The sequence below is a fragment of the Pleurodeles waltl genome, chromosome 2_1 (assembly GCF_031143425.1).
Source record: "Pleurodeles waltl isolate 20211129_DDA chromosome 2_1, aPleWal1.hap1.20221129, whole genome shotgun sequence".
NCBI lineage: Eukaryota > Metazoa > Chordata > Amphibia > Caudata > Salamandridae > Pleurodeles > Pleurodeles waltl.
In genome coordinates, this window is record NC_090438.1 from 827889673 (window position 1) to 827914042 (window position 24370).

Consider the following 24370-nt stretch of genomic DNA (forward strand, 5'->3'; position numbering starts at 1 on the left):
AAGAGTAGGGCCAAGCCGTCTGCAAAAACCAGGGCATTAAGCTACGTCCAAAGTGTCCACTGAATCCCATTTCTTCTACTTGCTGTGGAAGGCTTCATGATTATATCTATGGCCAGCAGGAATTACAAAGGTGAGCGCAAACAACCATGGTGGGCTCCGGTCCTCACTTGGAAGGCTCTTATGAGTTGTCCTCCATGAACTATCTTACAGGTCATTCTCTCGTAAGAGTTCTTTATGATTCTTATGAGTTCATCTGGCATACCATACTGGTGGAAGAGTTTCCAAAGGGTCTTTCTGTCCATACTGTTTAATGCCTTCTAATAGTCGATGAAGTTGGCATATGGGGGCATTCAATTACATTGCAGCTCATGGATGATGTGCAATGTTGCAGTCTGGTCTGTGCATTATCTATCTTTGCAGAAGCCAGCTTGATGGTCTCGCACCTGAGTGTCAACTTGTTCCTTCATTGTGTTCGAGATGACTGGTGAAAACTTTGCCTGGGGTTGGTGCATGAGTTATCCTTCTGTAGTTTGCACAGTTTCTCAGGTTACCTTTCTTGGGGATTTTGATGAGATATCCCTCCTTACAGTCTGATGGCACCTTTTCCTCTTCCCAGACTGTCCAAACATTCTTGACAGCATCCCTGCAAAGACACTGAAGGTAGATACTGTTCACTCATGTTTCAGTATCTGCCTTCAGTGTCTCTGCTGGAATGTTGTTAAGTGCTGCTGCCTTCCAAAGTCTCAGATGTTTGATAGCTTGCTGTATTTCTTCCTTGGTTGGTCCATTGTAGTTGATTGGCAAGTCCTTGTCAGTTGGCTGTATCTGTGGAGATTGTGGCACGGTCTGGTTCAGCATTTCTTCAGAGTGCTCCACCCATCTTCGTTGTTGGCTTTCGTTACCCTAATTGTCTTCCTAGTTTTGTCTTTAACTGGTCATTCTGGCTTTCCTTACCTGCTGGAGAGTTTCTTTATTGTGTTTTCAAGTTTCCATGACTTGCTGCTTCCTGAGCTTCTTTTGGCAACAAAATTGAGGAATTGAGGAATCTTCACTTGTTTGCACTTAAGCTTCTCTTTGTTTCCTTTTGGTTTGGTGTAGTCGCCTTGATCTTTCCCATTTTCTGTTCTTGTTTAGCGGGTGTTGAATGCAGCTTTCTTTTCCTTTCTCTCTTGAATTTTTCGCAGAATTTTAGTGGAGATCCACTCTTTCTGCTGGTGTTTCTTGGGACCCAGCACCTTCTGGCAGGTTGATATCACTGTTTCTTTGATCTTCTCCCACTGACTTTCTACTGGGGCTCTACCGACCTCTAGTTCTAGCAGTTCTTGCAGTTCTTGAAACGTGTTACTGAGGGTGACTGAGTTTTCACTCCAATCTTGTGAGGAAGGTCGCTGTGGTCATTCTGGGACCATGTGCTTCCCATCCAATCTCAGCTCTGTTGGCTGCTAGTGCTAGCATCAGTGCTACTTGTTAAGTACATGGGGCAATCTCTTCCTTGTGTCCAGAATACAGTAGCATTCATCCTGGAGCCAGTGTTTTTTGTCCGGACTGTGGCTATCTGGTCTCTCTGATGCCAAGCAGGGCAAGGTTGTATTTTTTCATCTCTGCTGCCACTTGGGCTGTCTAGCCTGTCTGTACATGGTTCCCATGTTCCATGTCCCGATGCTGATGGTCTTGGTCGAAAGCAGGTCGGTCGACTTTGTGCCTTCCTGGGATCTCTGGCTTTCACCACAAGGCATCATAGCTCTCCTTGAAGAAGATTCCTCTCTCCCCAAGGGTGAGATGAATTTTGGGTGGCATTCCTGTTGCTAGCATTTTTTTACATGGTGGGAGAGCCAGGCCGGACAGAGGTGGTATGTTACCAAACACCATCATGTACGGGGTCGCAGCAGGAGGCAGATCAATGAGAACTCTTCTGTTACAGGGTGCTGGTCAAACCTGAGGTACAGAAATTGGGCCGCGACTAGATACAGAGGACTGGGTAGAAATATGCTAGTTAGCCATAAGGTGGGCAAGGGCAAACACCTTGGCGGGGCAGCCAGCTGGTCATATATATCAAGTGAATTTCTTCTCCAGGAGTCGGCGGGAACACTCACCATGTCTTTCTGAGCAGGTACTAAACTTTCATGGGCAGAATGCGTAAACCTGGTGGAATCCCTTGTGTGAACTTTTATGGCTTGCTTGAGATTTCCCAAACGTCGCTCCAGAGGTAGTAATAAACACGTAATCATTGTGTCCAGACTAACAAGAAAGTTATCCAAAGAGTCTTTAACTGTCCTGTTGATCAATGATTCTAAGAAGGTATCCGACACCCCTTATTAAATGAGGTGCCCAAATGAGTTCCTTTTGTTTCAGCTGCGTGCGGGTGGGCCGGTGTCCAATGCTGAGTCTGTCCCCATGACTCTCTCAGTAGAAACTCTCCCCTCACATTTTTGGCGTGCCTTTAACTGCACATAAGCAACAGTAGAGCAACCTCTTACCACATCCCTCCAAGGAGAGGTGCTGGCCGCTGCAGCAACTCTCCCTAGGAGGCCTGGAGGGAACAAGAATCATCCATTCTTCCCTGAGAGGCAAGAACTTCTTCCACATTCAGATTGCATCATTTATGGCACCCACAGCAGAAGAAAGGAATGAAAGAATGCTCGACTTACCCTTCCGAGCTATGGTTCCATGTATGTCCTTATGGCAGGCTGCATCCCCTCCAGCAGTAATCTTACATTTTCCTATCCAAGCACAGGGTCACAGAGAAGACTTCCCTGGGTAAGAAATTCAAATTTCCCCACTCACAGTTGTCCTGCCTGAACCGGAGGCTTCACCAGGACATTGTCTCATGGCTGTCTGAGATTGTGGAGTCCTCCTTGGACACAGCCTGCTATTTTACCCTACTGAATATTCTTATTTTATTCCTGTTTTGGAAGTGCGATACAAGAGTTTTATGTTCAGCCCAAGCCATGGTTGACATCAGAACGCTTTACACATTTTCAAGATAATAACATCAATATGTACAAGTACATATAATTATAGCAGATATAGAAGTATCCTATTTTCAGAGTTTTTTTTTTTTAATCGGGATTGCTTTAGAAGCAGAGAGTAGTAGTCCTCCTTAGATTTTGCTATTTTCTTCTGTTTGAAATTCAGAATGAAGCAGTATTAAAGAATTGTACCTTGCAGAGTTGAGGGGGGCAGTTTAGCACAAATTCTAGGCGATGCTGTAAAAAGTTGTCCTTACTGCTGGGACCTGGTGAATACTAATCCATATCCATTGATTAGCACCAGTGAAATAGGGCATAAGGCACTTTACATAATTTTATCTTCACCTATCCCTGGTTTAGGTAATAATAGAGGCTAGGTGGAGGTTAAATTGTGCTTGTTTTTGCAAGTGATGTGCATCTGCTCTCAAATTTGAGAGCAGGATTATTTTTTCATCATCAGGTTTTAACCCAGAGCAAGAGAGAAAAAATCAAAGAAACAGAGAAAGAATGACAATCTAAAAGGTAAGAAAAATATGGTAAAGGGAGAAAAAAGCTGGGATGAAAAAGACCTTGGAAAAGTGAGGTGAGGAGACAAGAATCATAGAACGATTGAAGAGGCATGAGGCTGGATCAAGACTAGTCAGCCTTGGTATGTAACTTGGGCATGTGGAAGTGCTGCTGACTGCATGTAAGAAAAATATGGACCCCTGCATTCACTTCTAGGAGTGGCATATCTGCAGGCTTTTTTCCATTACATTTTTCCCAGTAAAGATGAAACCAGCAGGACATGCTTTAATGTGATAAATCGCATTTGGCTTATGCAGTGCATGTATGCAACTTTTGTGAATGCCTGTGTTTATTACAAGCACATTAAAGCCAGAACTTTTGGCTTTGCCAATGCTTGTTTTTTTGTTGCAAATAAGGCACGGAAGCCTGGACGGGTTTAGCCAAACTTGAAAGTAAGTGCAGGTTGCTTCATAATGAAAATTAATCTCTGGTGCACATCCTGTTGCAACTGGAAATGTTTACACTTTTTTAATAGATGCCTTAGCTTAGACATTGGGACACCAGCACAGGCTCCCCAACAATCCTGGTTCTGCTTTCATGCAAACACCTAGCATGAAAGCAGTGTCAGGATTGGTTTGAGTGGCAGTGGCTGCAGCTCAGACACAGCACTGGGGTCTGTGAAGTAATCCGTCCCAGCTGTTAAACACTGCTGGGCTGGAGAAACCTATGTGTGCATATGTGTTTGGCTGGCCTCAGACAGCCGGCCAAACACACATGTTCACTTGGGTGCAGCCCCCTATGCCCCCCCCCCCCCCCCCCTGCACTGCTGGCTGTGCCAGAAGCAGAAAAATAAAACGATCTGTTGTTTTATTTTTCTTCTTTTGGCACAGCTAGTGGGGAGATGCTCCTTTGCCATAGTGAAAGAGCTGCCCCTAAAATTGTCCATCAGTCAGCAATTGATTGAAATCATGGTTCATGTTTTTAAAACCTAAAACAATGGACATAAATTAAAATAGAGTTGAGCATTTTATGATGGTGGTGTATGTCCGTGCTAATCTGAGAGATTTGTGTTTGATGCTATAATTTTTCAGTTTTAGGGGTTACAGTGGTTGAAGCAAGCATGCCTCTTCCCTTTTCAAAGTTATCAATGCTACCAGGGTATTTCTGTGGGAGTTTCGGAGGCCAGCTCCGATATCACAGTGCGAACTTGCTACTCGGAGAAGTTTTGTTTTTGTTGATGGTGGGCGTCCGTTATTTTATTTCGTGCCAGTGTTTGAACTTGGGGTATGTTTGTGGCAGGTTAGATTTACGAGTGTTGATGCCTGTATGTGAGTGCACTGCTAATGAGGGGTGTCGGTGCTCGTGTGAGTGTTCAGGACGCGCGCCCTTTTCGCTGCGGCGTCACTGGGCAGAGTCGGGAACGAAGGCAGAAGACACGGTATAGCCTTGACTGTCCGCCGGTGAATGGTCGGGAGAAAGCGCGCAGTTTAAGCGCGAAATGCGCGGAAAGTTCTAAAGGCAGAAGAGGTGGGTGGCTACAGGGGTCTCTTAAAGTCTGCAGCCGTGCATGGCGGCGCTGCTCCTCGGTGCCGCTCACGTGCGTCCTCGCCGTTTGCAACAGGTTGCAGGGTGTGTGGTGCGCTCGCGCAGCACGGGTCGCGGCCTGGCGGCACGAGGGCTTTTGTTCGCTGCCTTTACTGCCTGCGTAGTCCTCGCTCCTGCGGACACACACACCCGGCATCCCCGCATCCCTTTGTTCACAGCTACCCATCACCACGAAGAACAAAAGCACTTCGCAGAGGAGACCCTCGCTAAGTGATGACCGGAGCCCATCCCAGGGCCCTGGCAGGGCCCAGGGAACTCGGGCGACCGTGGTTAGCCAGCCATGGCATTGATTTTTAGTCACAAATGACACTATTCGTGCTGTGGCCCTCCTGAATATTCCTCCAGTAGCATGACAATGGAAAGTTCAAGTTGGACCGTGATGGCCGGCTGGAGCAGCCACATACAACTTTTTTTTAATGGATTGAGACCGTCTTCTGCCCCCACAATCAGGGCACAGCGGCTCACCCGTACCCCTCGCCTTCTCGGGTCCCCCACCCTGGTCTCCATGGCCGCACCTCACTCTGAAAAGTTTGCCGCGGCTTTTGCACAGCCCGTATCAGACTCCGGGGAGGAGGGAGTGGCTGCCGAGAGTTGCACAGCGCGGGAGGGGAGTGGCATGGGCTGGAGGGGTGGGGGAGGTGAGGGTTAGGGAGGGGGGGACCTGCTGCCGGGCTTCTTTGTTTGCTCTCGGGGAACTTGGACAAAAGGAGAAGAAACTCCGCTGAAGTCGGTATCCTCTCCCGGGGCGCACCGTGGCGGCCGATCCCGGACACCCCAGCCGCACCCGGGGCGTCCAGGCCCCGGTCCGCTGGGGACGCTGCACAAGGTGAGTTCGCGCCGCCCTCTTTGTTTCTCACAAGAGCCCGTCGCCCCCCGGAGCTGCCCAGGTGCTGAGGGCAGGAGCTGGGCAGTTTGTGCCTCCCCCAAAGTCCCGACAGAAGAAACGAACGCACCCTTCGAATTAAAGTTGGAGGGGCGCTCATACTCCCATCTAATTCTTAGTAGGACTTAAGAACGAAAATGTGGGACATCGAGTTACTTTGGTTGGTGAGGAGCATTTAGACCCTAGGTGTAGATACATTTATTTTAAATAGTAAATGTCACACTAACGAGTCGACTTTATAAAAGCTTGCACATATTTGGGAACTCATTTCATTAGACTTGTAGAAAGTGGGGAAAAAAGTTTAGAAAAAGTTACAAAATAGGGACATTTTGGACTAGAAAGTAGGGAACATCTCAGAATAGTTATATTTGCCATGTATGCCAGCACATTTTCATAACATTGTTCTCAACTTTCAATAAGTTCTGACAGTGGAGCGTGTTTGTCAACAAAGGAATAGGCAAGCACCATTGGCTTCTTCCTTGTTTAAGTGAGACAGAAACCCATCATAACATGATTCTCGTGCATCAGCAGCGACCTTGTGTGCAAGTAGAGGGTATTATGTTTTTACCCCTTTATACCTTTTGAGGGAATGATGAACCCATTTTCTGGCACCGGGCATCGAAAAAACTTGGCAATAACACTTCAAAGAAAGTACCCTCCCTTCCATGGATGAAATGCTGATGACATCATTGAAGTGCAGCAGCCGCAAGTGGTCCAACTCTTCGAAGTATTTCACGATGAATTAGAAAAATGAGTGAATGCACAAAAAAGAACATTTTGGTTCATCTTTGCTGTCCCAGAGTTTGCCGCCAATTCTTCTGTTAGAGGCAAGGGGGTTGCGTAAAGTCAGACTCCATTCTCAATCTCTGGTATGAATTTATAGACAATATGACATTCTTGCATGTTTATCATTCAGATTTATTTTTCTGGACAGGCAATGAATTGCGTTTCAGTTGAAGCCAGACTTTAAGGCTTCTACCATTGTTTGCAGGAAGAGGATGCTGGCCAGCTCCATGTTTTCTAGTGGTGAGGCTTTGCAAGTTTCTATAGGCAGAGAGCTGGCTACAAATTCAAGGTAACAGTTTTTTCCCCAGTTTGAAAGTATAATATCCACCTTCCCTGGAGAAAAAGCTAGTGTGCGATGGTATCGCCATTTAATTGTAAATATTTGAGTCAATTCATCAAAACTTTTGTCAGATGAGAAGGGTTCCAAATTCTACTGATAGAGAATAAGCACACCATTGCCTTGCTTCCAACCACACCTGCTAAACATAGCCAACTTCTCTGGGCATTCAGCAGATTGGGTTGATATTGCGTGCCCAGGCGTTTAAAGGTTTTTAAAATTATATTTTTCATATTTGATTCATGTCTTTGCTGTATCAGATCTTTTTATTTCTTGTACTGCTTTTCATTAAATTGTGCAAGCTATAAACTTCAGCGCTTGCAGTAGTCTCCCTTGATGTTTACCGATTTCCCCACTGTGTTGTACCTCCTATTTTTGCTTGTACAGAATGCCTAGCTCTCTCGCTTCCCTCCTTCCACTCGTTGCCTAACTCCTCCTTGTCCTAGTAATAACATGGTGCTGCTGGAGCGAGGACGTGCGTAACTTAATAGGCTTAGTTTTCGCAACATACTTTCAGCAGCAGCTTGATGCAGTCTTTCTGGGGCCCCCACATGGTGGTAAAGTTGTGGATCTTAGAGAGTTATCAGCGATACTATACTGTGCTTTTATAGGTGGACAGCAGTTTTTTAAGGAGAGACCTAGTACATTGACAAATGCAAGCTTTAAAATGATGGCACTACCAAAAAGTGCACTGTACCATTCTGAATATTACCAGGGACAACACTGCGCACTAAGGCGCAATTCTTGAAATTTGTTACTGCCCATACACTTTGGCTTTTTCAGTGTGTAAAGTTAGATCGTCATGTCTGTATTGAAAAGTCAGTACATCCTTTAACTACTCTTTCTGTGTTTTCATTTTTGTTGTTTTCTTCATAAACATTTCTAAGATTATGTTCGTGGCACAGGAGCTTGTGCAAAACACACGACTTAATTATCTATTTTCTTACATTTTCGCAAAGTCTATTTAATGATAACACTATTTTGAGACTAGCTGATGCATTATTTTGGTTCATCATACATACTTTTAGAAAATGTAAACATCGAAGCGAATAAATGTGTATGTAACCTAAATCCCAGAGCGACATCTCAAAATCTTCGTGCATTTTGCATGCGAGACACATTTTTCAGGAAAGCAACACTTATTCAGGAAAGCGAAAAAGAAAAAGGTGATTCACTAAGAACATTTATAGAAATTAGCAAAGTTTGCCTGAGCTCATACAAAGGTGTTGTGCTCTGAGTGCATACATTTATGTATTTACATTCAAAGAATATATGTGACTGCATCCCAGGGAAACTAAGGTGTAGTTTACCGGTCATGAGTAGAGATCATAACCTCCCATAGTGGTGTTAGAAAATGGCCTTCTCTTGCTTATGGTCTTAAGGGCAGACAGTTCCATATGGTAGAGAAAGGTATTGGCTAAAGTTGTTAGGACAGTTTAAAAAAACATGACCCCTGAAGGTACATTTGTCCCAGTGTGGCACAATAATGTAAACTGTGTGCACCAGTAAGCAGTGTAATGTCTTTTTTAAAGACTATTTTTAATTTTCTTTGCAGCACAGCTCATGATAAATCGGTACCTATCAGCTATCCAGAGGTTACATTTTTGGCACTTTGTATTAATAAAATTATTGCTGGGGTGTGCGGCGTAAACCAAAATAAAGACGTTGTATTTCTCACATGCCACAACATGTAAAAAAAAACTGTATGAAGTCCTGCTAACCCTTCCTCGTTTTATCTTTTAGGTCTTTTCTGATTGCTTGGGAACACTTTGGATTATTGTGGAACGATGGAACATACGCTAGGGATTTGTTTCCAAAAGCTCAGCAGTAGAACTGAAATTGTCCTCAAGAAGGTTTACAAAGGGACTAAGAGTTATTTGCACTGCCTCTATGGATGTATGAATTTGTTACCAAACCTACTGGAAAATTTTGGGTTGTCGAGGAGTAACGCAAGCGTCTTATTCTGTTGGTGGAGATCTCAGTCAGAACAAGGTAAATGTTCTTCATTGACCTAGCAATAACTTTATGCTCAAACCTAACCTTTGTTTGCCTCACAGTCGGTTAACTGCCTTGTTTATATTTAATATGGTCATGTTTAGAACTTACTCGATTAAGGTAGCGGAGGAGGTTAATGTATTAGTTGCAGAGATATTTGTATAACCCTAGTGATTATTACAAATGCATTCATCTGTGAGTAGACTTAAGTGTTCATTGTGATACAAGAGCCATTGTTGAGTTGAATAATAAGACAATCAGTTATTTGCGGTTCAATAAATCGCAAGATTGTGGTAGGAGTCGCTGTAGGAAAACAAGATTGAATGCGTTTGAAGTTGTGGGACTTAAAAAACACAGCTTAAGCAAAATAATAGTGCTTACCTCCTTTGCCTCTAGAAGGTTGTGTTTAGCTTAATCTGCCCCAAAGAGCAACTCTCACACAGCAGCGTGCTCTTGGTCTGGTTCCTTTCATTACACCTGCGTTGTCTGGGGTTTCTGATAAATTCTCTTCTTAAGCAGTATAAAACCTATGTCTGGCTGCTCATCAGGATGCAAAATTTAGAGCAGATGGGATTACTAAATGCCGCTAAGTTGTCTCCGGTTTACAGAGTTTTTTAGTGTAATGGAAGAGGATGTGCCACCAACTCTAGCAAACTTGACCATAGAAAGTGTGTGTGTGTGTGTGGGTGGCTGCGTTTCATTCACACAGGCCCCCCTAATGTTTCAAAGAGCCTCACGTCAGATCGCAGAAAAATACACAATACAAGAAGGTCGCCCCTTAGCTCACTTGGGACATTTAAATTTGGAGTAGAATTGTGTTGACTCGGTGTACCATGCTTGGGCTCTAACCGTATGACGAATTATTAGAAATGTCAACATTTGCTTGCTTGAAACTTCATGTGAACGTTGAAAGTACGACACACCTTCATTTATCTACTTATTCTTTCACCGATGTAGAACCCGCCCATTGAGTAATGTTCACAGCCAGTAGCTACTTTCAGCTCTACTCTGCGGATCCTTGTTGTAGTCCCCGATGTTTGCTGTGTGTGGTGGTGGGACAGGTGTAAAGGACTAGGTTTTGTGGCCGAGTCACAATGGCTTTTGTGAGTATGTGCAGTAATGCTGCGTGAGTCCTACTTCACAGACTCCAAACACCTTTGTGTATCTACCACGAAATGTCCAACTTCCTTCCAGCAAAGAGCGAAGAGTGCACAGTCCTTTCTAGGTGCTCTAACGGTCTTTGATTGTTCCTTTAATATTCCTTTCTGAGTTCCCTTTTAAATGCCCCTTGGCCAATTCAGAAAGGCATTTAAGAGTAGCCAGGTAGGTCTACAGGAGTGCTACTTCACATACTCATACATCCCTTCACGAATCGACCCCTTTGGTTTTTGTGATCACTGTTATTAACTAAAGCAGCCAATAAGGCCAAAATACGTTTTATTTACCGATTAAAAAGAAAACAGGAACTATTGATTGCATTAGCATTCCACATCGTTAGCATGATTGAGCGAAGGCAACAAACCCGCAGAGTTCGTATTTCTGTAGGCTCAATTGCTTCTGAATAGAACTCAGCCGGGGATTTTGGTTAATGCTAGTGTATGTGGAAGAAGTCCTCCGCGAAAACCCATGTGCCCTCTTTCCCATGTTTCAGTATCCGCTTCTATTCCAGATTAAGACAATAGATAATGTGAGCATGATTTCGCCCACGCGGGCATTGGGGGAATAATTGCAATCCCTTGGGTGCATGCCCCATCCCTTGTAGAAGAGGCGGTGGACACTAGATTAGCTTGTCAGGGTTCCTTAACAGCAGTGGACAGTGGAAAGGCTTATGCTTAACTTCCCTTACTGTCCATACAGAGGACATATAAAGCGTGCACAGTAACTGTACTGTAGACCCTCCCTTTAATAGCATCCGTGCGTCATGCCGATATCCCATAGCAAGTGATCGAGGTTCGAAAGGTTTGTAGATGTGAGTGGAACCCAGAGATGGCACTGTAGGGCCACGTTGTTTGGTTACTCTTCAGGCATTTATTGTAATCAAGATAAGAAAATAAAATAATTTCATAGCAGATAGTGCACATAAATAGTGTAATGTGAATTAAATGGGGTGGAACAATTTGGAAAAGGTAAAACTAATCACTCAGATGATGTGATATAAATAGCTATCATTTGGCATGTAATCTTCCGGCTTATCTTTAACGAATCTATCTATCTATCTATCTATCTATCTATCTATCTATCTATCTATCTATCTATCTATCTATCTATCTATCTATCTAGCTGTATGTTTGTGCTTAGGTATTTTTTATTGGCTTTAAAATAATAAATTGAAAAATTTAACTTTTCCTAATTTGACCTGTTTAAAAGAGTTCAGTAGAATACAACATTTCCGTTCGAAGCCAGCCCCTTCCACCTTGTTTCTTGACTTTGGCCACTCTCGGTTGCTGGCTGTTCTGATCTGCCTGCAAAGGCCAGTACTTGAAAACAGATCATGCAACTATTTCTGCAGCATGTGCTTTCACAAAGAAAGCATCAGGGCTCAGTGCTTTCAAAGCAAGTGACTGTTCAGACTAGGGTAGGCATACATCATAGCTTACGTTTCTGCACATTATCACTTCCCCAGTAAACCTCCAATATCGAGACTGTTTGGAAGCTCTCAGTTTTGGCAGATAAGGAAAACTAGCTGCCAGGATCTCCCGAGGGGTCACACAGCTTGGTCAAGAGAGGGGAAGCCAGGATTGGAAGTTGTGTCTCCGTCTTTAGCATTAATCCTCGCAGTTACCAGACCACACTGAGATTGCAACGGGAGCAGCCTTTTCCTTTTTTAGGGGCCTTCCCTACACTTTTAACACAGAGAACAGCATTTCGAGGCAAGCACATCAAATGAAAAGCATCCTCCTGAAAAGGGTTAAGGTACTGTACAAAAGCAACCAGTGTAACTGTTCAGAATAGATGTTTCCTCCGAAAGTGACAAGAGGGTTCTGAATGGTCGCACGTTTGGCTTTGACATATATTCAGATACAGCTACTATTCAGCTTTCCAGCGAGGGTCACATTTGCATCTGCGAGGGTTTGTTTTTCGTTTTCTGGTAGAAAGGGAAAGGTGTGGAGCTATTTTGAGCGAGTAAGAGGCCAGAGGTCCTCGCTGTGCTAATGGATCTCTCTGAAGGATTAACGGAGCACTTTGTAGTGATTGCACTTACCTGGTTTTCTCTCGCCTCATTCCACTTAGGTGTTTGGCATGATAGTTTTTCTTTTAGTAGTACCCACCTGCTAACTTTATTTTTAGGTACATATTTGCGTGCTCCTTTCTGTAACTGAGCGCACACTGCAGAAATCTGTGTACGGCCTGCAAGTCACAGTATCTACGAATTCCACCGCTGGCTCAGTCATTTGCCCTTGTGGCACTGATGAAATGAATATACCATTGAGTTGACAAATAGTATGAACTCTTTAGAGGCCACAGACAGTCTGCTTTGAGGACTATTGAATTATTTTACATCCATTTTTCATTCCTCCCTCTACTGAGTGTAGAACGGAGGAGATAGACGAACAAGGGTGGCACCTCCGATTGTGGGTGCGTTTTAGTAGGTGCTGTTTGGGGATCTTCCAAATAATCCTTACCCCCCTCTCCCGACTTGCAGCTCATCTTCCCCTAAGATGAGGTCGTTTTTTGCATTTTTCAGGTGACTTTTGCTAAATTGCGGTGTCAGACAGAAACAAATATGGTACCTCAGAGAAGCTACAAATGTATATATCACCTACAAATAAATAGATTACATCATGCTCAAACTGTGTAGTCCTAGGTAAATCACTTCTTCGCCGCCGTTCCACTTATTTATTGTACAGAATTGGAAGTCCCAACACTTGTATGTGGTTGCTGTGTGTGTCCTGCAAAAAATCCTAACAAAAACAAAATACTAACTCTCTGCAACAATATATATGCTTCTCACTCTTTGGCTTTAAGGGTCTCCTTTTCTCCTTAGACAAGGACATTTTGAGAAGATGTTCGAGTATCATTTGTTTGGGTCTAGGCTTTCGGCATGAAAATGTTTCAGATTTGTGAGGGCAAGAGACACCCTGGACAGTATGTAATGGAAAGAAGGCGAGTCCATCTGCTACAGTGCTGAGCCACTGAGTTGGGTAGGGATGAAGGGAGAGTGAGATCATCACAGCCACAGACGGGTCCCTCACGTTGTAATTGTATTTATATAGCACATGTCGAAGATACAGAGCTCACACAGCTCCATACATCATGTAATGGAGGACTTATATGATGGCAGCATCACGTATTGGCAACACCCCACTGGCGTAACGACACTTGAGGGGCCCCCCTGAAAAGAACATGGATGGGCCCCACCCCGATCTCACTCAAGAGCTGTCAGGCCAGGGCACTGAGCTGAGGGGAGGTGGTGCTGGAGCACGGGGCCTCCCCGCACCCGGGGGCTGCGGGGTCTTTGTTACGCCACTTCTACACCCTATATTGTTACCTGGTATGCAATTTATTGACTTGCGAGCCCCCATTTCCTATATTTGTTTTACAGTGAGACATATTCGCTTGCTTTACATATCTTTTTGTGGCAACCAGTGGTCCTCAGCGAGCCCCTCCCTCCAGAAACTCCTTTCCTGGGAGTGCTCTACCCTTGGGAGAGAACTTGTGATGATTCTTTATTTTAACCTTGAGACACGTCTATCTGTCCTCTCATCTCTTAACCTGTCTCTTTTTCTTCACCTGTGTGCTGGTCTTTGCCCCTGTGCTGCTTTGGAAGGCTTCTTTTGAGGGTTTCTGGGCTCAAGCTGGGGACTTTTTTCCGGCTGATAAATAGTCCCTTGTTATTGCGACGCGTGCTTGTAGGTGTGACCCTTCGTTGATTTGGACGTTGGCTAGTTTACCAGAGCTTTGCATCTTCGCAGCAGCTTAACTGCTTGCTGCTGGGAGACTGCCTTAGCGTCCGGTCACAGGTTTGAACCCCGAGGGGGCAAACTGAACGTTCCATCCTTCTGAGGTGGATAAAATGAGCACTGTTCAGTCGGGATAATGAAACGTGTTCCACATGATTTAATGATGCCAGGTTGTGGCGGGAAGCATTGAATAACAGCATCCTTGTTTGTGTTTTTTTTACATGCCTGTTTCGGTTGGGGTGCTGTAGTTTGCATTATTTTACGGTTAGTGTAGTTTTTCTAAAATATTTCTTGGGAGCAGGGTTGGGAGATGATAGACGATTTTTAGAAATAAATAGGGGAAACACGTATATAACTAGCCTTGGACGGTTTACGTGGATTTTATACCCTTGGGGCCCACAAATTTAAAAGCGCTTGAAGGACGTGCTGGGTCAGTGGTGGGCGCGCAGCTCGGTGTAGGGTGACTGTCCAAAACACTGCTGTGCGCACCGAGCACCCTCAACGGCCCACAGGTCCTGCCTCGTTGGTTGCAATACCCTATAACTCCTTTTCGCACCCAGCCACAAAGGCAAAAGCAGGCCTGACGCGAATTCTGAGAAAGCAAATTTATTCCAGCTCAGCAGTCTGCAACACCAATTAATACAGCAAGCGGGGGAGCAGACTGCGGTCTCAGCCTGCCACATCTGTGCGAAAAATGCAGTCTAACGCCTTCAAATCCTGACGCGCTTGGCTCAGTCATTCTTGTTGCGCGCGCTGATGCAGTGTACATCTAACTCAAGTGAGTAAAAAATAAAGAAAATCAACATACTGCCTGCCATTGCCTTTGATAAATAGGCGATGCCGCCAAAAACTGATATAGGATGAATGCCAGAATGTCAGCTCCTAGAACGAAGACACTAGACTAGAGAAAAGGCCTCAGTACCTCTAACAGGTACTGTGTGAAAAGGGCTCGTACAAGGAGATTATGGGAAAGAGGGGCTATTACCAAATCTTTACATATGTTCACTACAGAATGCCTCTCTGTTTACACGTATTTAATCCTGGGGATATTTGGGGGTTACAATATGAGTTGGGGGCTGCCAGACAGTCTTGTTCTCTTCACTCAAATTCCGGAGCGTGTTGAAAGAGAGCTCTGTGGGCTAATGGGCCTGTTTCTGGAATCTGTGTGCAAGTTTTAGGTTTAGCGCCGATATGTATTGCCCCAGCCTTTCACCCACCAGGAACATATGAAGTAGGGTCATATAAACCATAGTTATTTCCACTATTATGAAGACACAGGATGTCATGATCAATCCTCTGCTGGAAAACGACATCTTAATATTATGTGTGATTGGAACGAGACTATAATAATGTATCATGGGGCCATAGACTGATGCTCAATTTGTATACGTTTTAAATGTAAAAATGATAGATTATTATTAAATTAGGGGAAGGTGAGAATGCCTACATTGTCACAAATAACTTCGGTCATTGCAAAAAAGAGATGGTGATACAAGATTGCATAGGTGAGGATTGCCTCACTTCTATGGAGGGCTGCACAACGGCATTGTCTACAACAAATCCCCAAATTGTGACTGAAAGATGAAGTGTCGTCCTCTGGCCATATTCAGCATGAAGGCAATGGTTAATGTTACACTGGATTTGTAGTTCCCGACTTTGTACCCTGCACACACGCTTTCTATGAAAAGGGTACACACACTGATGGCACTTTATTCTTTTTTGTTTTGCTGGAGCATGGAGAAGCAAGGCTCCGTAGAGACGGGGGAAGTTACCCGTGACAGAGACGGGGCAGTTTGTGCAGTTGTGCCCAGATTCAAAGAGGATCACTCGTTTTTCATTATTATTAACAACATAGGTACACTTTATACATCGAGAAGACTGTGTTGCTCAGCATCCCTCATAGTAATGAGACTTTGTAACTTGAAATCTAATGACTTATATAAAATTGGTTTAGGAGCACCTCTTATTTTTAGGTCTGGCATTTGCCAAGACCCTTTGATGTTTCTAAATTATATATATATATAATACTTTTAAGGGCTTTTAGCTAGTCCTCTTCAACCATAGCTCTGTTATTTTGTCATTTGCATCTTTCATCTGTCCCTTATGGCACTCAGCATGGGGAAGTGAGTAAGCTCACTTCAGCCGCTGTCTGACCTCACTGTGAGTGACAGCATTCTGCCCTTTCAAAAGGAGCACATCCTACCAAAACATAGTTCTATTCAGTGCCAGAGATGACTATGGCAGTGTGTGCTTTTTGAGACCAAAAATATTTTTGCTTTTAGCTACATTTTTTAGAGTGACGAGGCCTAGAAGCTTCCCCAGAAATACAAATTTGCAAGACCCAGTTACAAAACAAAACAAACATTCAGTAAACTAAAAAGCTGGTAACCAATACCAGACCTGTTGGCTTGGGCAATGCTTGCTGGGAACAGTGACCCAGTGAGATGGAGAGGTTTGTCACAGATCGTTGAGCAAGACTGGTGTTATACCTTCACTTTCAAATGGTGTCTTCTGGGTCCCAGTGCGATGTCGCGCTACCCTGGCCTCCTTCTTGACACTGCACTTTTACTGAGAAGGGGTGATCCAGGAGGCGATGTCATCCATTATTGCACGTTATACCTCAGGATTTACGATGAGCCTCCTTTTTTTCTGTATGTGGGAAGAGATGTGACCTTGAGATGACCGCTGTTCCTTCTCTGAGCACTGCAGGAGGTTCTGAGGCCAAGGACTCATTCAGTACTGCTGCCCTTGTGGCATGTCACCCTTGCTCCAGGAGCTGACATCCCCACCATGTAGGAGACAGTGAATCATTCTGAGCTTTTGCTGGAAATAGTGCTATCAAAGGTTTAGCTTCGTATAGACAGCTAAATACCGCTTTTTGGCCTGTTCACAATTTTTCAAAGATAATTGGGCTAGGGGACTTGGGCGTTGGTAAAGTGGTCCATCAGTTGAGATCTTAACACCAAGGCAACCCTTTTTGTGGGTGCCACTTGACATTTACATATGAGTGATTATCTCAGCTTCCTGAGAGTGGGGCTGCAGTCTTGTTCACTAGTGTGCTGGGGCGCACCATTAAGTAAGATAAACAAATGAAGAAGGAAGGACTTGGAAAAGGCTTGTTTTTTCTTTTGAAGCAGTTTCCTTCACATGATGTGCGTGCTTTGGTTTCTCTGTGCCGACCATTGGCTGTTTGTGAGTACGTGGTTATAGTTTTGGTCAATGAGTAGCACCTCTATGTCTCTACAATGGCAGAGGCTCCTCCTGAGGATTTAGACGCAGGAGGAGGCTCAGCTCCTCGTCCACATCCAACACCTTCCAGGATCCTCTGGTGGCACCACTGACAACTAAAGGCACCTCTCCAAGACCCTCCCTACCGCCTCCCCGTCCCCGCAGGAGCGCGCACTGTGCTTCTGTTGTTCAGCATGCTGGTGATGTCACCATCAGCCTATCACGGTTGTTTCCAGGACACAAGACAACCTGCAAGGAAGCTGTCAGGAATAGGCAGAAAAGGATTTTTGTCTCATTGAAAATCCTGTTAACTGTTTCATGGACAGAAGTAAGAAAAAGAGGCAGGATTCTTTGTGTGTGGAGCAAGATCTCCCCGTTTTCAGTGTCTAGCGGGACTCGTTTGGCTTCTATTCCATTGATTTGCTTTACGCAGTAAAGACAGCAAGGCCGCGGTGGCACCATATTGTGTTTCAAGCGGGTGGATAACAATGTCTTAATGGACTCCAGCAAGGGTTTGAGGCTTCTAAGGGGCTGAATGGATTTCTATAAAAGCATGAGTCGTTCTCCATCAACAGCTGAGCACGCTAGGGTATTAGGCAATTCGTTTAGATTCTTTTGAGAAGTAATACATTTGTATCTATGTGTATACGTGCAGCTTTTTCCTGCCTTATGTTAGCATTGCTCGACAGGAAGCACAAGCAATTCCATACAACATATTTATTTTGATGCTCATCAAATGAATTAATTCACTGTTCATTCATCTGAAAAGGTTCTTTACCCTCCCTTCATTAAGGACTGCGTCTGAGCAGGTGTAGCCTCAGTTAGAGATTTTTGCTGATACAGTGTGCGTAACAACCTTCAGAATTTGAGAATTTATTTCCAGTGTAGGTCAGGCATACATTTGAACTAAAAGAACTTATTTTTTCGTCGGTTAATCGTGTTTTACTCTGCGGTGAAACTGTAACGTGGTACATGCTGAAACCCTGAGTACCATTTTCTTGTTAAGGCGAGTGGATGAAAGTTGGAATTAGCAATCGTTAGTGGGAAGTTCAGCTCTTCAGGCACAAAGCCATGCTACACAACCCATCTCTCTCCAACAAGGCAGCGTCCCTTCTCCCTTCAGAGGAGACCACAACTTCGGAGACCTGCTCAAAGTACAGCTGAAAACGCCTCGAGCCCTTCCATTCAGCCTATTCCCCAGTTTTGTTGCACCTGCTCTTTGGACGATTACTGAGCAATGGGGCATGAGTGAAAGCCAAACTGAAAGACATTTAAAGTTGAATCGAGGCGCGAGGACCTCAGTGTTCCATTTAGCCGTTGGAACATTCTATGCTTGTCAGGTGTCTGCCTGCTCCCTATTTCAAACCTGCAACACCATTTTAACGTTGTCTCGAGGGTTGTTTGTTGTGATTGTTAAGAAAATTGTTTATTTGGCCCTGCTCACGTTTGGACCTGTTATTATGTGAATACTACCAGAAAGTGTTGTAGACACCAATTTGCTTCATAGCTATATGCTGTGTCCGGTGTATTGTATGTCAGTGCTGCTGAGGATTTATCGTAAGGTGGTCATATGTGCCTACAACTGTGTGAATTTAGCCCAAGTTCTAGCTCTGGTTGGCTCCTATCGATCCTCATGCTTATGCTGGTTGTTGCGAGAGCACGATGTAACATCATCTTCCTGGCTCAGAATCTTATTCGACCTCTTGCGTGCACATGTTTGCTTTCTTTCTCAGTTCATGCCCTCCACAACACACCTAGAGGTAATACGATTGTGCAACATGGCATAGTGATGCTCGGGTTGAAACAAGCTCTCACCACTGACTTTACTCTTTCTGCCCTCGGTGACCGAGAGCAAACCGCGCCTACCATGTTGAAGAAGCTCAGTTCTCGTGATAAAGCTGCACCGCATGATGATAGCTTGCCACTCCTATCCCCATCCTTTGTTAGAAAGGAGTCCCTGATCTGCAATAAGCTGACAGATGCTTCTTGGTGTGATGGTTTTGAGTTTTCTATAAAGAAAGAGTTTCAGTGAAAGCTGAGTGCCAAACATGCAGTCACGCACAGCATCCACAGAGTGAAAACGGTATTATGTTGCCAACAACATTTAACAGTCTATGAATACCGCCAACTATAGTGGTAGCACCGCCAGCATCCCTGTGTGTGTTCCGGTTCCTGCTCTCAGATATCGTCAGAGTCCACCGTGATATACTTTAGGCGGTAAGAAGTCACCCACCGTATTTTTTTGCCTGTTTTGGCCATAAATGTGATAGATTTTGTCTTCACTCAACATTAAAGTTTAGGTAAAATAAAATATTGAAGCAGGTTGGGAGCAGATTGTCCACAAGCAGGATGTCTATCTTTAGAATTATTTGCTTGAAATGCCAGTCAAATGCTTCTTGGGTCTTCTGCTATTGTGTTTCCACTTGTGGTTTGGCCCAACCATGATGCAAATACATGAGCAACAATGTTCTGTCCATGTTCTTAATACGGGTTTTGTTTACCAGTCAGGCAGCACTTTGCTGTCCTCATGCTGTCATCCAGTCTGGTGCATTCTTGCAAGCACTCCCTCTATCAGTACATATACATCTCTGCAACACTTTCCGAGCGGGTCGCTTGCAAAACGCTGGGCAATTTTCCTGTGCGCTGTTTCTCTTAATTGGCCTTTCAACCAGCCAAACAAAGTGTAGCTATTTTTGACATCCTCTATAAAGGATGAGTGGAGTGTATACTCGTTTGGTAGTCGGGCAGTAGGGCGTGGGGTTTTACAGTGGAAAGAGCCTTGTATATGAACACATCTTAAGGTTGCTATCCCACTTTAATCATTTTTCAAGATGAAAAAGCGTGCACCCTATAACATTTTAGGTCTGGATAGAACAAGCATTGGCATTTTCATAAGGCTTAAGACTAGGCTAATAAGAACGCTTGTGATAATGTGCTGCTGGCAAGATGTCCTAAAAGACCTCATTTCAATAATAGAACAAGATTTGTCAAAGCCACTAGGTCTGGCATTAGCTTTCAGCCTTTTGTATTTACCATGCTTATATTGTTTTGCAATGGTTTCTGCAAACGTTTATTCTTGTGAAAGCTGCCAGGCCCTTATCAAGTGAAAAAACTGAATAAAACAAAAAAGAAAATGTTGATCTCAGAAAGCAAACATTGCTATAGAAGTCCGTAGTACTAAATGATACCACTTCGTATGCAGATGTGCTCTTTGTGAAGGACAAAATGCCTTCAGTCACTGTGAAGTTAGCCAGTGGGTAATGTAGGTTGACCCATAGCCCCATGCTGCATGCTGTAGCATGTAGAGGAAAATTGTGAATTGCACAGAACCAGGCCAATGGATGAATGGGGGCTGAATAAAAGTGCCTATAAGTAAGTGTTCTATACATATAATTTTATTAAAATCAAACGTTCTTGGCTAAATCCAGACCTGAAAGCATTGACAACGCGAATAGGTCTAGAGCTGGCTGCCAACCTCTTGGCTTTGTCAATGCTTGTCATATTTTTTATATAACTTTTTTGTTGGGGAGTGGAGCTGCAATATAAAAATGTTTGCTAAAAGCAAAATGTACTTTTGGTATCAAAATTTATACATTACCTGGTACTGAAGGGAACTACTTTGTGTGTGGATGTGAACCTTGTGAAACAGCATAATGTCTTCACTCACAGTAAAGTTGTCCAATGGCTGGAATGACCTTTCCCAGTGCTCCACTGTAATACTATCTGTATTTAACCACCAGTTCCATCTTGACCACTGACTCCATTTTGTGCTTAGCTTCAAATGCCGTCACAGTGGTGGCGCAGGTTTTTTTCCACACACAGCTTGCTAATGTGTTTTTGCTTTTTCTCACTAGGAAAGGGAACATAACATGGGGGAGGAATGCAGATAAGGATGTACCAGGCTGAGAATGTTTATGGTAGAGCAAGGTACAGCTCGGTCTTGGAATATACTGTGAGATCTGGCTAGTCTCAATTGTGTTTTTTCAACACTGACCTGGTACGGCCATCGCTTGAATTTCACAACTTACTCAAAGGGAGAGGGTTTCTAGAACATTCCTCTTAAGTTTGTTTAAAGTACATAAGGTGGGGAAGCTTTTCGGCTGTGAGAAGAAGGAAATCATCTCCGGTAATGGATGCATTGCCCAGAGAATAATCACATCAGGGTGGTTCTCTTTTTGTCTCTCGGTTGTCACAGTTCCACAACCTGAAGTTGGCAGACAAGAGATGATGTCGGAATCAAGCCCCATGGTGATGCATTTTTAATTCTTATTTCTAGCTTTGCAGTGTGCATGCATGAATACGTAGCCCCTATCCATATATTATATTCATTGTTGATGTATTGCATTTTCTTTGATCATTATTATTCTACTGCTGTGATTATTTTAAGGGTTGCACATGTGTTGCTCACGTTATAATCTTTGTGTAACTTAGGAAGTGCCTTAATAAATTAATTGCTCAGACTAAGAGTGCTGCATTCTTTGCATTCCTTTCACTTCGTTCCCTCTCGGTCTGAAGTGAAGTAGAACACCCATGCTGTAGCTGCAGGTTGCAGAAGAAAAAGTGTTTGACACAACAGACCAATGGATGAAGAGGCTGGCGAAAACATATATATTGTCTAATGGTGGTCACCAGGAGGTAGTTCTATTTAGGATCTAGTTTCCATAGGAAAAATATTTTTTGTTTTGCTAATACCTTTGGCGCCGTTTGACGAATCTTCATGACATTTTCAAAACTAATATGTCACTCAGTTCAGCTGCTCTCTGAAAAGCTTTGGGTGATTTATCAAGCAGAGACCGAGAAAAAGGGGAGGTCCCAAAACATGTTTTCCCCATAGAGTTTCCCATAGGGAATTTAGACACAACTGGAGCCAGAACCGCTGAACGGAATTACACCAAATTTGTCAGATAGTTTGATCCTTGTATAGAAAGATACATTTTTGCAATTTGGTAGCTCGGCAGCTCCCTGGAAGTAGTTTGTGAAAGCCCATCCCAGTAGGTCAACGGGAGGGTCTGGGCACATTGCAGGAGATAGTGAGTCACATTTTGAGGCTCTTGGGGTCCCAGTCAGAAAAACCCATGTCAGGTTCCCACACTAACACAAACAATCTTCTGCAGTCGGATGGTCTGCAACATGACCACATGCTTTCCCTCACAGAGCATCAACGTTGAGTAGAGATTGGTCATGTTGTGTACTTCATTATGTCAATCACAGTGTGTAAATTAACACTCAGCAGCCATGAAAGAATTGGAGAAGGGACAAGAGTAGATCTACTGTAGTGGGGGGCTGCAAGGAGTGATCCACATTGGTGATCTTATAAGGGAAGCTCTGTACTGGAATCTTATTGGGAGTGGTAATCTTTAGAATTGTGCAAAATCCGCCTAATTTGCTCTCGTACCTTAAAGGACAAATAACTACTGAAATGCAAATCCATCATTTGATGCTATATTTTTAGCACAAAATGTGTCTGCTTGTCAATTTTGGATGCTAGGTTACAGTTTTCACCAAAAAAGCACCAAAAAAACACAGCTGCTGCAAACAACTAGTGCTTTCATTTGTCTGTTTGCATTTATCCAGCACTCCAGCCCAATTTAATTACATGACGTGCCGTAATGCTGTATTTTTTAATGTTATAACAAGCATACTGCAAAATTGTGCTGGTGTAACTTAAATTTCATCCAGGCCTAGTCATATTGTAACAGTGATAATACTCATGAGTATCTCAGGGTGATATTATTTGACCAAAAGTAGCTCTTGTCATAGGAAAGGTTGGAGACCCCTGATGTAGAGGCGCCGATCCACCGCGGAGGATCAGAGATTCCAGGCACCAAAAGAAATGCTGTGATTGTCTGTCCCCAAGTTGCCACTTTGTCATTAGGGACATGGTTCCTGGGAGATGGAGGAATAAGATTAAACAGGATATAACGGCAGGATAGAGGTATCGTGACCCCATGGGACTAATTGAGGTGTCTCTGAGGGACCCTTCATAGGAAAGAAATTGTCCCAATTTTTTTGGGGGGGGCACCCGAGGATCTGCAGGCCTTTGTGGCACTCAGCATGGCTCCCTATATTAATCAGCGATGGAGCCACAAATCCAGGCCCTAATTTAAATAATATACACCCACTCACACACTCAGTTACACACCCACACCCACTCACAGACCAACAAAACCACTACATACCTAGTCACAGACCCATACAGCCATTCACACAGCCACTAACATACCCACTCACACACCTACTTACACAACCACACAACCACTCACACACCCATATAGCCAAACACACACCCATACAACCACTCACACACCAACTCACAGACCTACAAAACGACACACACACTCTCTTACACACCCACTCATACACCCACTCATACACTCACTCATTCACTGACCCATTTACACACCCATACAACCACTCACAGACCCGCTCGCAGACCCACAGTGTGGTTGGCTGCATGGGGGAGGTTGGCCACAGTCCCTGTGGTCAATTCCTTATCTGTTTGGATTAACGTATGGTAATTGTATATTACTTTAACAAAAATTCTATAAATTCCCTGAAAAAAAACAAAGGTTAAAGGGATGGTTTAGTTAGGAAATAGAATTTAAAAAACCTTAGAAATTCACATAAAAACCAAAGGTTACAGCAGCTTTATAGTTAGGTTCAGATTTTACACTCTAAAATCAAAGAAATTCAGCAGTTATAGTTATACTTACCTCAAGAAACTATAACTCGTGCCCTAAGGTAACTATAACTCACACACTGGCCATGCTTTGCTAATTACCTCACATACTGCATTCCTCATGACATCTTCAATCACTTATGCAACATTTACAGTGAAATTATTGATGAGAATACTGGGCAAGGCAGGAGCCAATAGCTTTTGTCCCATAAGTGAGAATTAATGGGTTTGCCAGTGCTTGTTTTAAATATGTGCTTCGCTGAGCTCAATGGCTTTACGGGGCGGAATGTAAAATTCCACGCATGTGGCCCCGCAGAACTGATGCCTGTGCCTGAGTGTCCTTGACAGCTATTCAAAATTACTCACTTCGAATACATACGCTTAATTTCATCATGCTCCCTAATTTATTTATAGTTCTTGTTAGGTGTGTATCTGGGCATCGCTACACTTTCTTTTCAAGTTCTCTCTGTTTAAAAGCTT